This window comes from Vicia villosa, linkage group LG4 (genome assembly GCF_029867415.1).
Source record: "Vicia villosa cultivar HV-30 ecotype Madison, WI linkage group LG4, Vvil1.0, whole genome shotgun sequence".
NCBI lineage: Eukaryota > Viridiplantae > Streptophyta > Magnoliopsida > Fabales > Fabaceae > Vicia > Vicia villosa.
Genome location: NC_081183.1, coordinates 144,133,157 through 144,149,757, shown reverse-complemented (window position 1 = coordinate 144,149,757; position 16,601 = coordinate 144,133,157). Strand labels below are relative to the sequence as shown.

The 16,601-nt window shown below is 36.0% G+C and overlaps 1 long non-coding RNA gene across 1 annotated transcript; it reads left to right on the top strand.

The window, feature by feature from the left end:
- Positions 1 to 290: 290 nt before the first annotated feature.
- Positions 291 to 622, top strand: LOC131599845 (uncharacterized). The gene is made up of 2 exons (XR_009282929.1): positions 291 to 333; positions 418 to 622. It is a non-coding gene; the product is annotated as an uncharacterized LOC131599845 (long non-coding RNA).
- The last annotated feature ends 15,979 nt before the right edge of the window (positions 623 to 16,601 follow it).

Sequence of the window (16,601 nt, the reverse complement as noted above, 5' to 3'; positions counted from 1 at the left end):
CTTGTATATTTATATATTTAATTATTTGTGAGATTGATCTAAATATATGCTTTTATATTTTTGTTAGATCAATACAAGTGTTCCGAAGTCAACGAGACGCACAGGTATCCCGGACTAAATCAAACAACATTACTTGGATCAAAGTGCAGGTACATTATTTTTCACAATTTTGCTTATAATATTTATGCTACTTGATAAAACAAGACAACTATAAATTCTTATTTGTTTTCTATGTAGTGTCCGATACAGCGGAACAGTTCAGACTGCGGATACTTTGTTTTGAGGTTTGTGAAAGAAATCCTTCAAATGAATCAATTAGAGATTCCAATCACGGTATGGATTTATAACTTAATTAGATAACTTCTTATAATTTATTACATTTAACTGAATCATTCATATTATGTTTTTATTCTGTAGTACTTTGACGAATTCCGTGCTGCTTCTTACCCGAAACTTAAGTTGGAAGAAATCAAAGAGGAATTGTGTCAATTTTATATTCATCAGCTATTCATGTAGTAGGATTTGTGTCGATTTGAAGAGAATATTATAGTACTCCAGAATATATGGTTACTAACTTTGTTCATATTGTTGCCAATTAATATTTGAAGTATAATATTGTTGATGTTAGAGATTTAGTTTGATTGACATAATGATGTATATATATAATTTTGGATATTATAATGGTATTATATTAGTATATATATAGTCCTACCTATGGTTGAAAATATATCGTCGAAAATATATTACTGGTCGAAAATATTACAGGTTGAAAATATATTACAGGTCAAAAATATTACAGGTTGAAAATATTATAGCTCGAAAATATTACAGGTCGATCTGGGAGGCTGAAATTATAGGCTGCACTTTAAAATATCTCATTTAGCAACGACAGCGCTTTTAAAAAGCGCTCTTAAAGGTCCCCCTACTAAAGCGCTTTGTTACAAAAAGCGCTGCCAAAGATCAAAAAAAAAAAGAAAAAAAAAGCAACCTACCAAAGCGCTTTTGGAAAAGCGCTCTAGTAGGGGGGCTACCAGAGCGCTTTTTCCAGAAAAAGCGCTCTCATAGGGGGGGTCTACCAGAGCGCTTTTAGAAGCGCTTTTGTAGCCTACGCCAGCGCTGGCTTTGGCAGCGCTTTAAAGCGCTGTTAAAGGCCAAAAGAAGCGCTTTTAAAGCCCTTCCGTGTTGTAGTGAAACATATTTAACCCTAAAAGATATTATACCTCATATTTTAGAATTGTGCTCTCAATTGGGGGGAATTATGTTTTACCTAAAGATTCTTGATTGAATGCTTTACAGTTTTTTAATCTTATAACTATCAACTATATAATTATCATTATAAACAACTACCACTCTACCCTTTTTGCCCTTCTATTTAAAATTATTTACATTGCATTTTGGACTGAACCGTAATAACATAATCTCTTCAATTTTTATAACACTAATTCGATGCAAGACTGCTACGTAAACTAAACTTCATTTCACTACTTTACTTGAAACCCTTTGCCTTTCCTCTACACTAAAAATATTTTATTTTAATTAGTATTTTTACTATTTAAAATATAAAACTTTTATTTTTAAATGTCAAAATTTCTTTTATTTTTCTCTAATAACTATCAGCAAAAATACCTATTTTATTTTAATTAACAGTTGCTTTTATTTGAGACATAAAATTATTGTTTTTAAATGTCAATTTTTTTCCTCATGAGACACTATCAGCAAAATGCCTATTTTATTTTAAGAGTCTTGTTAACCAGTGCCTTCAGAGCACTCTTTAAGCATACTAAATAAAGAAAGAGTCTTGTTAACCAGTGCCCTCAGGGCACTCTTTAAGCATACTAAATAAAGAAAATATTTTTTTATAGAAGTTAATATTTCAATTTCTAATGCATTTTTAATGCATTGAATACACGTATTTTTAATTATTATTTTAATTAATAGTTGTATTTGTTAGATACACAAAATTTAAATTTTCAAATGTTAATTTTTTCTTCTATTTTTTTAATTATTTAATACAATTGAATTTATATTATCATTATTCATTTTAAAATTAAATAACTAATTTTAAATTTACATGTACATCTAAATAAATTTATATCGTATTAAATAAATTTATTCGTGCAGACGCATATGTATTTTACTAGACTACTATCTAGCCATTATTGAAAGATGCCACCATTCTATCAAACAAAAAAAAGTTTTTTTATCTTTTTATAATCAAGTCAATATTCCAACATTTTAAACAAATGTCCAAGCGCCACGTGTATTGACCATTGAGTTTCTCTTTGTCTAGCCTTCACTTCACATGTTTCACTCTTGCCTTTCTCTTTCACTTTCATTTTAATTTTCTCTCTCTCAATTTTCTTTTTCCATTTTTATTTTTCTAAACATAAATAATTTAATAAATTAATTTTTTTTAATGGAACAAAGAGAAACAAATAAAAATTTACTCAACCGAAAATATAATTATTTTATGATTATTAAAAAATTATTCATAATTATTCAAAAAATTATTTTCAAATGTCAAAATTTCTACTTTACTGACGAGCCACTATCAGCAAAATACATTTTTTATTTTAATTAACATTGTCTTTATTTGAGACACAAAATTCTTATTTTTAAATGTCAGATTTTTATTTTTTTCACGTGGAATTATCAGCAAAATACCTATTTTATTTTAATTAATATTTTCTTTATTTGAGACACAAAATTCTTATTTTTAAAAGTCAAAATTTTCTTTTTTTACCACAATGCACTATCAACACGATGTCAATTTTATTTTGATTAACAATTCTATATAAATACACAAATGAATGATAATTTTATACATATATTGCTATATAAGATCATTATTTAACTTTGTTATAATTTTTACAATATCTATCTCAAAATCATATTACATCTTGCTCATTATAACTTTGCAATTGTCTTTAATTATGAGACACACCAAGTTATATCCAATCAGCAAAACATGTATAAATGTTAATTTGCACTTGATAAAGTGATACTTGACACAATCAGTTAGATCTAGACAAAAAGACATACATTAATTGATCATTTTAATGATGAAATATTTTTAATATTAATAGAGATTTCAATCTTTTCATTGTAATATGATTGAAGAACCGATTCATTCTTACTATCAAGATAATTTGTTATTTAGTAGGTGTTGAGTTATCACTCATTTATACTTGTCTTTAAAGTTCAAAATATGAATGAAATACTTTATGAAGTGTCATTAGACACGACTAATTAGATTCTAAACAGCTAAACATATAAAAACATAACTCTCAATCTGCAGTATAATTTTATACTACTAAATAATTTTTATCCATCCAAACGTTCAGATATATTACTATGTTTTGAAAATAAGTACAAATTTACTTCCAAGTGATATGGATGACTCGTATTTCGGATATTTGAAACAAAATAAATTTAAAATTTTTTAAAACTAAACATTCGTGTTTTAATCAAATATTGATTAATATTAAAATTAAGGTTTGGTGGTGTTTGCAGGCTCGACCCAAAGGTAGGCAATATAGGTCGTTGCCTTAGGCTTCCATTTCTTGTTTCTTTTTACTATTACTTTCTACTTAAATACTTGTATTACAATGCGTTTTTCTCTTGGCTATAGGGATGGCAACGGGTCGGATCGGGTGCACGTTTCACACTATCCGAAATCAGTACTTGAATTCAAACCTAAACCCAAATGTTGTTCGGGTGGCAAACTAACACCCACGGTCACATTCGTTGAGTTTGGATTTTTTCACCCAAACCCAAATCTGTAACAAAATACATTTTTTCTATAATTTTTCAATATATATATATATATATATATGCGGGTGTGATTCGGATTTCGGGTGCAGGTTTCACACTACCCAAATCCGCACCCGAAATATCGGGTGGCACCTGAACTCAAACCCAAACTCAATCAAATCGGATTTTCACCCGTTGATTCGAGTTCAAGTGCGGATGGGCCCCACAGGTGCGGGTCTGCTTGACATTCCTTCTTGGCTATCCCCTAAAAATGTGCTTACTCTTTATTGTTAGGTTGTGTTGCTTTAATGTGCATACTCTCTTGGCTATCCCATTTAACTTTAACTTGGAAGAGAATTAAGGCTGCAACGAAAAATAATAGAAGCATTGCAGTTGGACTCATACTGAATAGGGGTCAGGTTGAAGTGTACAAGGGTGCATAAGTCTGCTTTGCATATTTATGTTTATTACTAATTTCAAAAAATATAGTACTAATAAACTATTATGTATTTTAATTTAAATGTGTTTACTTCATAATTCAACGATTAAATTTTTAAATTTTTTATGTTAAAACCTAAAAAGATGGGATATTATATAATTTATTTATTTTTTAATTAATAGAAATACAAGTAACGAGCAAAGGGTATATGCACTTAGGTACTCTATCGTTGGAGGAGCTAGAGTAACTTTTTAAATGAGACTATTTAAATATATTAAAAATAGAAAATTTCTTTGCCAACCTCCCAACTCTCTAGCCCACCTCTGGTGAAAAACCCAAACTACCCCTGACTTCGGAAGTTCATTTCCGAAATGCAAGAAAAAGGTGTTTTCGGAGATGCATCTCCGAAAGCGCCTTTTTTTTTGAAAAAATTGTCTTATTTCGGAAGTTCATTTCCGAAAACAGCATTTCGGAAATGAACTTCCGAAACAATGCGCGTTCTGCAGATTAAGCAGAACACTCCCCCTCCCCCATTCATTTACCCTAATCCAACATCAAACAACACCAAAGGCGAAATTTTGTTAAAAGACTTCCAAGGCAACATCAAAGGCTCCAACAAGCTTCCTATACTACATTAAAAAGCACTCCAACCTCTTCAATCGGTAAGCATTATGAGTTTTAGATCTATGCTTAAAATTGATATTAGGGTGTTTACAAATAGGAAAATATGTATTAGGTTAGGTTGGTACTGGTATTTAGGATGTTTAGAATGTGTAGACATAGGTTTAAAGTTTGATTTTGGGGTCTGCCATTGTAGGTTGCAGAAAAGCTCTGCGCAGGGGTGTTTCGGAAGTTCATTTCCGAAAACACCTCCATCCCAGTTTCGGAAATGAACCTCCGAACTGTATCAGAAGTGCATTTTTTTTTGTTTTTTCATTTGTCTCGCATATTAATCGATTTCGATTGTTTACAGGAACATGTCAGGCAACCAGCCAGCACGCATCAGACAGGGCAGGGAGTCCCAGACTGCGTCGGCTAGACACGAGCGGGCGGCGGCGCAGCTGGCGTCGACACGCGGGCGGGGCCGGGGACGCCGTGTGCACGTTCCACAGGACTTGGTGGAGAGTTCATCTGCTTCAGGCTCTAGGAGTAGGCTGGCTCGGGTATCTTCTTCCCGCCAGCGAGAGGAGGAGGATGAGGATGAGGAGGAGGAGGTCATACCGGATGTTGACCCTCCAGTCGGGGAGGAGGATGAGCAGGAGGAGCAGGAGGTGGATAGCTATCCGGGAGGGCCTTTTGACACTTCCTTGCTGATTCACTACCAGGATCACGTCGCTCGGCGGATCTGGGAGGGAGAGGTATTTTTTTTAACTTAGCCGTTTATTTGTCACCATTTTTTATAATTTTACCGTTTATTTCTCGCTTATTTGTTTTTTTTTTGTAACAGGAGAGAGAGCCATTGAAAATGGTGAACCACTCCAGGAAGATTTTCGGTCTGTTTAAACCAGCAGCTCAGTGGTTTAACGACCATGTGCGAGGTTCAGGGCTTAGCGGGCTCTGCATGACCGGGTACACCACCATCAGCACCGGCATGCAGGGGACATTTGTGGAGCGCTGGCACAAGGAGACGTCTTCTTTCCACTTGCCGGTGGGGGAGTTGACGATCACCTTGCATGACGTCCAGTGTCTTCTCCACCTGCCTATTAGGGGGCCGCTGTTGGACCACTCCAGGATCCAGAGGGTCGAGGCCATTGAGTGGATGATGCACTATTTGGGCCTGCCGCACGAGGTTGCTCACTTTGAGTGCGTCACGACTTGTGGGCCTCATGTCCGGTTCACTACACTGAGCATCTATTTTGAGTTCCACCTGGACGCGGCGGCCGAGGCCGAGCAGGAGGATAACGACCTATTCAGGGAGTACCACCGCGGCTGCGCTCTCCGGTGCTGGTACATGCATGTGGTAGGCGCTGCATGCTTTGTGGACAAGAGTGCCAGGTACGTCGACGTGGCCTACCTCCGCTATTTCATGGACCTGGATACCGTTCACCAGTGGAACTGGGGGTCAGCTACTCTGGCATATCTCTACCAGAAGCTGAATGAGGCCTCCAACTGGAGGACGAGGCAATTGGTCGGATCCTGCACACTGCTTACGGTACGTTTTATTTTAATACATTATCATATTTATTTATTTATATATGTTTCGTATTTAATTTTAATACATTATCTTGTTTCTGTTTCAGAGCTGGATCATCTCCTACTTCTCCCGCATCCACGGCTTTCACATCGATCCTGCGTACGTGGACGCCATGCCCAGGGCCGCCAGATACGCTCTCCAGAGGGGGAACGATGCGGTGGGACCATACCGTCTGTACTTGGACCGCACGATGCACGACGACGTCACCTGGAGGCCGTTCGTCGACTACGCTCAGATTGTCCCGTTTGACGGCATTGCTCTATATTCAGGCTGGTTGGCATGCGGGACCGGCATCATGGTTCGATATCTCCCTGAGCGGTGCATGCGTCAGTTCGGATTCGTGCAACGGATACCCAGGTCACCCTTTGAGGCTGCTCCCGACACTGTGACCCGAGTGCAGCTCACTGCCATATGGGAGCATTGGGAGGATCATGTGGTACCGCTGGAGTACCGTCTCACTCGGGTCACCTAGGACTGGCACAGTGAGGAGGGATACGTCACATGGTTCTACCGGGTGTCACATCCTCTTCTGAGACCCGACATTCCCGGCGCTCCTAGGCCAGCACACGAGGAGATCCTGGAGAACCAGCAGGCCGAGGATGATCACGCCATTGATCTCATGCCGATCTGCCAGCGGATATCGATGCTTGGGCGGGACGCGTTGGATCGAGGTATCGTGGAGCGGGGCGGTCCAGAGGCAGTCGCCGTGATGGAGATGATCGTCACTGATGCGGACCGTGCGGCGACATACAGGCGACAGAGGAGGTCTCAGGGGGAGAGGTTTAGGCACACCCAGTAGTGGTCGGGTTTATATATTTTTTGTTATCGGATTGTATCTTTAGCACACTATTTTTATTTTTTTCGGTTTGTATATATTATTTTCATCGGATTAGTATTTTTTTTTGTTTATTTATCATATTAGTATTTTCAGTTTATCTATTGCTTATTTTATTTGGCGTTTGCGTTTAATTAAAATGCGAGACTGTTATGAAAAACATAAAAAAAAACACAGTTTCTGCATAATTCGGAAGTTCATTTCCGAAGACACCCCCCATGAGGTGTTTTCGGAAGTTCATCTCCGAAGACACCCCCCATGGGGTGTTTTCGGAGATGCACTTCCGAATTAAGGAAATTTTTTAAAATAAAAAAGCGCTTCGGAAGTTCATTTCCGAAGCAGGGGTATTTTGAGATTTTCGCTGGGGGTGACCCCATAGGGAGGTGGCCAAAGAAAAAACCTAAAAATATTAATTTTTATGGTTGGCAAAAGTTAAATCAAAGACCAAAATTTAATGGGCTTATTTTTTTACCAACACAACTATAAGCATATATAATTAATTTATATATTTATAACTAAATATTAATTTTTTAAGAATTTTTTTAGTGGTCAATTTTGGGTTCCAGATCCCTTGTTTGAGTTGCTTCGTTTTTGGGTCAGTCGTTCCTATAGGATATATGCATAGATATAAATGTTTATATTATGAGTTCTAGTATGGATTTATTTTTTAAAATGCAGATATGTGAACATGTATTAGAATTTATACTATTAAGTCTAAACCCTATTAATTGTCATATCTATTTGATTTGAAATACATTCATCTTTTTTTTTTTTTTTACTTTATCATATTTTTATACTACGAACAAACAATATTATTGATTTACTTGTTATGAATTATAAAATAAAAATTAAATAAAATTGATTACAAAAATTTAAAAGATAATTTATTTTTAATGATAGAACTAATATTGAAATTGCCAAATTTGCCAGGGGCTAATCCTCTCACAACTGGCAAAAACCCCTCACAAATATAAAATTTAATTTGTGAGGGGATTGCTCTCCTAGAAAAACAGGGGGTCGCAATTCTTTTTCCGAAGGGTTAACCACCTCGCTAAATTGACAGGGGATAACCCCCTCACTAACTACCAACTATTTTTTTAAAGTCTGCACCACGTAGACATAGGCACCAGCTAGTAGACAGATAGTGTTCAGAATGCGTCAAATTTTTTGCTTGGGGTAAAACCCCTCGCAAAATGCTTACCGTTTTTAGCTTCCTTGGGGTAAAGCCCCTGACAAAATATTTTTCATGTAAAAAAAATATAATTGATCAAATCAAACATAATAATTAAAATAAAAATATAATTATAATTTTATTTAAATTAAAAAATAAATATAACTAAAATTAAAACGAAATTAATATAATACATATAAATAATTAATATTTAATCAAATATAATAAAAATTAAAATAAAACTCCATACAAAATTACAATAATATTTAAAAATAAAGTTCAAAATAGTTGTTAACACATAAATTGTTCCATACAAATTAAAATAAACTTAAATATTCAAATTTAATTATTCTCTTCTTCTTGTTCCTCTTCTTCAACAACTCCTCCATATCCACTAGTTCCTCCAAATCCACCATCGATATTTTGTGAAGCAAAAAATTGATCAAACCTTTGGGCCCGCATGTTTGCAATCCGCATTGCTTCTTGATACTCTTGTGCCTGCCTCCTCATTTCTTCTCGTAATTCTCTTTCTCTTCTTTTCATTTCTTCTTGCATCTCTAATTGTTTTCTCTTCATCTCTTCAATTTCCAAATTTGTTGTTGCTACTTGTTGTGCTGCCTCAGTATTCGTCAAGTTTCTCACAGTTTCAAGCATTTCGGCGGTTAATACAGGTGGAGTGGATGATCCTTCTCCATCACCGTATCTCATTTTGAAATCCCTACTATGCTGCTTAATACTTTTGGAATACCGTCCACTACAATACATTCTCCCATTTTTCTTCTTTCCACCTGAAACCTTATACCATGTCTGAAAACCAATACTAGGGTCAACAGGATACCCCGGTGGTGGTTCAGGTATTTCAGGATGTTTTGACAACTTTATGACAAATTCTATATCAAAATTCTCTTATAAAAAAATTAAATGTTATCATGATTCAAATAAACTATGTACATATAAAAGAAATAAATAAAATGTCTTTAATATAAGAAAAATTTACTTGAGTGATTTTTGCGCGCTCGTCAACAAACTCTCAATTTTTCTTGAGATGAGTCTCCATGTGGAGCTCATTAAGAAGTGGATTTATTTAAAAAAACACTTAAATGATAGATTTATTAGTTAACAAACTCTAAATAAGTAAAAAAAAATAATTAGTTATGTGTAATGCAACATTTAGATGATAGATTTATTAAAAAATTAATAAACTTATGTACCATCCTTCACGCAATTTCAGCCACACTAATACTTCCTGCTGCGTAGTTGCAGCCACCAACTTCAAATGCTCTATTTTTCTTTGCCTGCTCAGATATTTCCTTAAATTTATCAGAATTCCAATGATCAATAAGCTTTGGGAATATTTCTTCTCCTATCCAATATGGATGTGTCCCTTTTGTTTCCCATTTAATTCTAACATTCCTCATGGTATCAGAAAACGAGCATCACATTTTGAGTGAAAGTTTTCTTTAATTACGGCCTCATCTCTAACATCCCAACAACATTGCTCATACATTTTTGTATGAATTTAAAAATATCAAATAAAGTATAATCATGAATATCACAAAAATTAAAAAGGAAATGTCAAAATGAGTAAGTAAATTATACCTGAAATGCCTGAAACCATTTTTCCTTATCATCTTCATGCACAGCTCCATAAGACGACAAGAATTGTGTGTGCTTCTCTTTAATAATCTTTGTTATGATCGATACTGCCTGATGTGAGGGAACAATTCTAAACAACAAAATATTGAGTTAGTATTGATTAAATAAAACTCATATTTAAAATAATATAAAAACACAAAAACTTACGATCCTGAATCGGGATAAATGATTAGTCTGCCCTCGTGATAATTAATTTTTTGAGTCGTATTTTTTTTCAAAATACTCTTCCTCCTCGTTTGCTCCTCAGCATTAGTATCTCCAGGAGCGCTGGTATCTCCAGGAGCACTGGTATCATCCTCTGAATGTATGGGTAATGTCATGCTATATCAACCTGTTTCCATATGCATGGGTAATGGCATGCTACTAGATCCACCTGTCTCCACATGAATGGGTAATGGCATGCTAGATCCACCTGTCTCCATAGGAAAATATGTGGGGTAAGAGTATCCAGGAGGACAAAAAAAACGTGATGGTGTACAACCAGGGGGCGTGGATAATAATCCAGTGAAAGATCCAGACATGGGTGATGTAGGATGCATAGGCAGTGGAGTAGAGCGTGTAGTAGAATGTGGCATATGAACAAACATATTTGAGTCAGGAACCTCCTCTACAATGAATCTGGTGCGGCGAAGCTTTTGTTGACCCTTACCTTTTTCATCTCTTTTGGGTGGCATTTTTCCTATTACACAAGATAATATCTGAAAGATAATATTGCACAAGATAATATTATCAAGTTAATATTACATAAGATAATATTTGAAAGTTAATATTGCACAAGATAATATTATCAAGTTAATATTACATAAGATAATATTTGAAATTTAAAATTGCACAAGATAATATTTGAAAGATAATATTGCACAAGATAATATTTGAAAGTTAATATTGCACAAGATAATATTTGAAAGATCACACAAGATACTATTACACAAAATAATATTTGAAAGTTAGTATTACACAAGATAATATTTGAAATACTCAAGATAATATTACATATTCAATTTATTCATCATAATCTTCGTTGTCTTCATCGGATCTGATATTATTGTCTTCAGACTCTCCTAGCTCTTCATGCTCTTCTTCCATAGGATTTGTTGACAACAAGATTGTTGCGTCAACTTGTTGACCCTCAACTACAGCATCACACAAACTTACAATCTCCTCAATTTCAATTACCTCATTAATAGGTGAAATCTCATCATGTTGGTACGCAACATCTTCCATTAATTCATCAGTCTCAATGTGACCCATTGGGTTGGACTTGATTACAACATACCATTCTCGTTTGCATGGGGTAATTGAAGGATAAGGTACATAATAAACTTGACTAACATTATGTACCATAATGAAAAGGGGCATACTCTTTGTACTTTCTATCTCTTCGAACCTCAACAATGTTATATTTTTTATCAATTTTTGTTCCTCTGGAAGATGGATCGTACCAGTCACAATAAAATAAGACAACTTTATTTTCCGAGTCCATATAATTATAGAACAACTCGTAAATATGTGTGACAACCCCATAGAAGTCGTCCTCGCCACCCTCTGTAACTCCTTTTACGACTACACCACTGTTTACGGTTTTCTTCACTACACTCCATTCCTTAGTGTGAAATTTGTAACTGTTTACAAAGTATGTGTGCCATTCATTTACACGTTGACTAGGGCCTTCAGACAAATTTCGCAAATGTATTATTTTAGGACTTGGTGCAACAATACATGATAATTTTTGCTTGAACCATGTTGAAAAATAGGCAAGTGTGTAACCAGTCGATGGTTGTTCGCCCGTGCTTTGATAGTAGTAGGTACCGAATGCCCTATTTAAAAAAAAAAGGTTAGAGAAGGTAAGTCTTAACCAATTAAACATATACACTTAATTTAAATATACTTACTCAAGATATGTTTTAACTTCAACACAGTTAATCAGCACATGAACATGAGCAAATTGCATTTCTTTTTGTGAAAGCCAATGCTCACTCTTCTTCCCTGCGGGACGGCTTGGACGACCGAAAAATGATAAGGTAAATTGACTTCTTTCACTGCAGTGAACTTCGTTCCTTATGATTCTCAGAGTCAACATCATGTGATTGAAATAATGAGAGAAAAATGTGATATTTCGCGATGTATATAATGTGCACAAATTGATCCCTCAACTCTTGCCTTATTTTTAACTGATCGCTTTGAATCACCTATGCATCGTTCAAATGGATACATCCATCTATATTGAACAAGTCCACCTAGAAAAGCTTCATAAGCAAGATGCACAGGGAGATGCTCCATAGAATCAAAGAAACCTGGAGGGAATATTTGCTCCAACTTGCAAAGAATGACAGGAATATTTCGATCCAATTTAATGATGTCGTCTACTCTTAAAGTTGACGCACAAATGTCTTTAAAAAATTGACTGATCTCATTTAGTGGATTAAGCACATTCTTGGGTAGTGAACTGAATGCAATTGGAAGCAATCGTTCCATGAAAATATGACAATCGTGACTTTTCATTCCGTGCAACTTCCCAGTTGTGGCATTAGCACATCTTGCCATGTTAGAAGAATAACCATCAGACATCCTCAATTCATTTAACCACCAACATACTACTTTTGCTTCTTGGGGAGTGCGAGTGTAACATGCCTTGGGTTTTAATTATTTTCGGTTTGGTCGAGGTTTCAAATCCAATTCTTTTCGATTACACAAACGTTCCATGTCTTTTCTAGCCTTCTCATTATCTTTTGTCTTCTCATTATCTATCACTGTGTTAAATACATTATCAAAAAAATTCTTCTCAATATGCATAACATCAAGATTATGTCGCAACAAATTATCCTTCCAATATGGGAGGTCCCAAAAATACTTCTTTTTGTCCAATTATGGTCAACCCCGTATCCTTGAATTCTACGTGCTTCACCATAGTCTGTAAATTTTGGTAGGTCACAAACATTATTCCATACTTGAGTCGATGACAATCAAGGGGGAGGTAGATCTTTTACTTTTATTCCTTTTCTAAAAGCATCTTTATTCCTTCTAAATTCATGGTTGGTAGGTAAGAACCTACGGTGATAGTCAAACCACGAACTTTTCCCACCAAGTTCCAAAGTAAACGCTTTTGTGTGATTCATACAATGCGGACATCCCATTTTGCCATGTGTATCCCATCCAGAAAACATGCCATATGCATGAAAGTCGTTAATTGTCCACATCAAATCAGCTCGCATATTAAAGTTTTGTTTACGAGACACATCATAAGTCCACGCTCCCACCCATAGCCTCTTGAGATCATCAATTAAAGGTTGCAAATAAACATCGATTCCCGCCTTTGGACTCGACGGTCCCGGAATGATGCATGTCAAAAACATGTAAGGTTTCGTCATGCACATCTTAGGAGGGAGATTGTACGAGGTAACAATAACTGGCCAACAAGAATATGCATTTCTTGAAAAAGTATAAGGAGTGAAACCATCCGAGCATAATCCAAGCCGGACATTCCCGGGTTCAAGTGCAAATTCAGGATGAACTCTATCAAAGTGTTTCCATGCCTCGCCATCAGATGGATGTCGCATCATGCCTGAACTAATTCTGTTTGTATTGTGCCATGCAATTTGGCTTGCATTGTGCATCGATGCAAACATTCTATGCAACCTAGGTATTATTGGTAGATAGAACATAGACTTCACTACAATGCGATTTTTCCTTTGGTCAACTCCTTTACTGCTAACTAAATACCTCAGACTCTCGCAAAACTTACATTCCTCCAATTCCCCATCATTTGTACCAAATCGTTGTCATAAAAAAACATGCAATCTCTAATGCAACAATCAATCTTTTTTACTTCTAATCCCAACTTCGACACCATTCTCTTTGCATCATAATAACTTTTAGGCATATTTTTTTCACAGGAGTCGCGTTCAACATCATTCTCGCAAAGAATTTTAAACACTGATCAGGAACATTCCAATTTGACTTTGCAGCCAAAAGTCTCACATACATTGATAGCTTAGAGTCAGAAGACCCCTCAAATAATGGTATATTTATTTCGTTCAACAACTGATAAAACCTTTGAGCCTTCTCATTCGGGAGCTCTTCTCCATAAAAGTCTTGTGGTTCATCATACGCCACATTCACCCCTAATGCGTCAGTGAACATCTCCTCTACGAGATGTAGATGTCTTTGATTGGCTGTATTTTTTGGTAAAACAAATAGTGTCTTTATCATGTCAAGACCGGTGTCATGACATGCATTGTTTTGAAGTTTTTCTTGTGCAGGTTTTTACTGATGTCAAGACCGATGTCATGACATCCGAAGCTGCTGAGTTTTACTATGTTCGCGTTATGGTTATTTGATCTGTTAAGTATTTGCGCGCCTCTTTTGGAAACTTTGGATACTGCCTTGTTTCAGAACAACGTTATGCGATGGATCTCTGTCTTTTGAAAATGGTTTTAATTAGGTTTAAAACTATTATTGGATCTAAGGCCCAGCTGCTGCAAGGTTATATATATCAAATGAAGAAGCTGCTGGATGGGGGTCTTTTTAGGGTTTGCCGTCCAGAAGTCTGTGGTGTTGTTCGTCTGTGTATTAGATTTCTTGTAAGCCAAACAATCATCATGATGATTGTCTTGGTCTAGGTGTTTCTGTTTTGAGTTGTAAAAAGTACTCGAAGCTTTTAAGCAAGAGTACTATTGTTCTTGATTAAAGCTTTTAAGCAAGATCAAGTTGTGTTTTTGAAGAGTGTCTTCTGTTGCTTTTCGTCTGTTAGTTTTTTTTCATCACTGCTGTGATTGAGGGGGAGTGAGTAGGAACTCTGGTCTAGTTGTTTAGATTGAAGTTGCATTGGGTAGATATTAAGTGAGAGGCGTAATATTGAGTTGTATTACCTTGAATTAATATTACTTATAGTGGACTTCCTCCCTGGCTTGGTAGCCCCCAGATGTAGGTGTGTTTGCACCGAACTGGGTTAACAATTTTCCTGTGTTGTTTATTGTTTACTCTTTGTTCATTTGGTTGAAAACATTCAGATAATGATGTCGTGACATCCTGTAAGACATCGCGTGTCTGAGTCCAGAATTTCATTTGGCATCAGAGCAGGCACCCTGCCTGTTTTTACTAGGTGAGATCTAGGGAAAGTACTTTCTGGTTCGATGGACAAAGAAGGTGGTGGATTTATAATGAGACCACCCATTCTGGATGGTTCTAATTATGATTATTGGAAACCTCTCATGGTGGCTTTTCTGAAATCTGTGAATAGCAAAGCATGGAGAGCTGTGAACAAAGGATGGGAACATCCTGTTATTACTGATAAAGATGGCAACAAAACTCTTAAACCAGAGGAAGAGTGGGACAAAGATGAAGAGGCATTGGCGCTTGGCAACTCTAAAGCTCTAAATGCTTTATTCAATGGAATTGACAAAAATATATTCAGACTGGTGCACCAGTGTGAACTAGCCAAAGATGTCTGGGATATCCTAAAGACTACTCATGAGGGCACCTCCAAAGTGAAGATGTCAAGACTTCAACTGCTAACTACAAAATTTGAAAATCTAAGGATGAGGGATGATGAAAGTATTAAGGATTTTCATATGAATTTACTCGATATTGCTAATACCTCAGGAGCTTTGGGAGAAAAAATGTCTGATGAAAAGTTGGTAAGGAAAATCCTTAGATCCCTACCTAAGAGATTTGATATGAAAGTTACAGCTATAGAAGAGGCACAGGACATCAGCAAAATGAAGGTAGAAGAGTTAATTAGATCTCTTCAAACCTTTGAGATGGGAATCAGTGAAAATTCTGAAAAGAAGAACAAGAGCATAGCCTTTGTGTCCAACTCTCAAGAGGAAGTTGAGGAAAGTAGAGAAGAGAATCTATCTGAATCTATAGCTATGCTTGGCAAACAATTCAACAAAATTATAAGAAGAATGGATCAGAAGCCAAGACCTAATGTCAAGAACATCTCATCTGACATCAGTAGATCTTATGACTCTGGCAGAGGAGTTAAACCAGAAGAAAAGTACAACCACAACAAAGGGATTCAATGTCATGGATGTGAAGGATATGGACACATTAGAGCTGAATGCCCTACCTATCTCAAGAAACAAAAGAAAGGATTGTCAGTCTCCTAGTCTGATGAAGATTCAGAGAGTGAGTTTGAAGAAGAATCAGCCAAACATGTCACAGCCCTTACTGGAATTTGCAATTCTAATGAAGATTCTAGGAAAGACGAGCTAACCTTTGAAGAACTGGCAGGTTCCTACAGAAAGCTGTGTATCAAATATGCAGAAGTGTGTCAACAAGGTGAAAAGCAGAAGAAATACATAGCGCAGTTGGAGGCTGATAACAAAGAGCTTAATGAAACTATATCTGAACTGAATGGTGAAACTATCCTGCTACAATCCAAACTTGATCAGATGTCAAAATCAGTAAAAATGTTGAACAGTAGCACGGATATGTTGGAGGAGATCTTGCAGGTTGGAAAAAGTTCAAGAGATATGTCTGGTATAGGTTTTGGTGGTGCAAAGAAATATGTCCAAGATAGTAGCAGAACTAAACCTGAAGCTGAGATGTT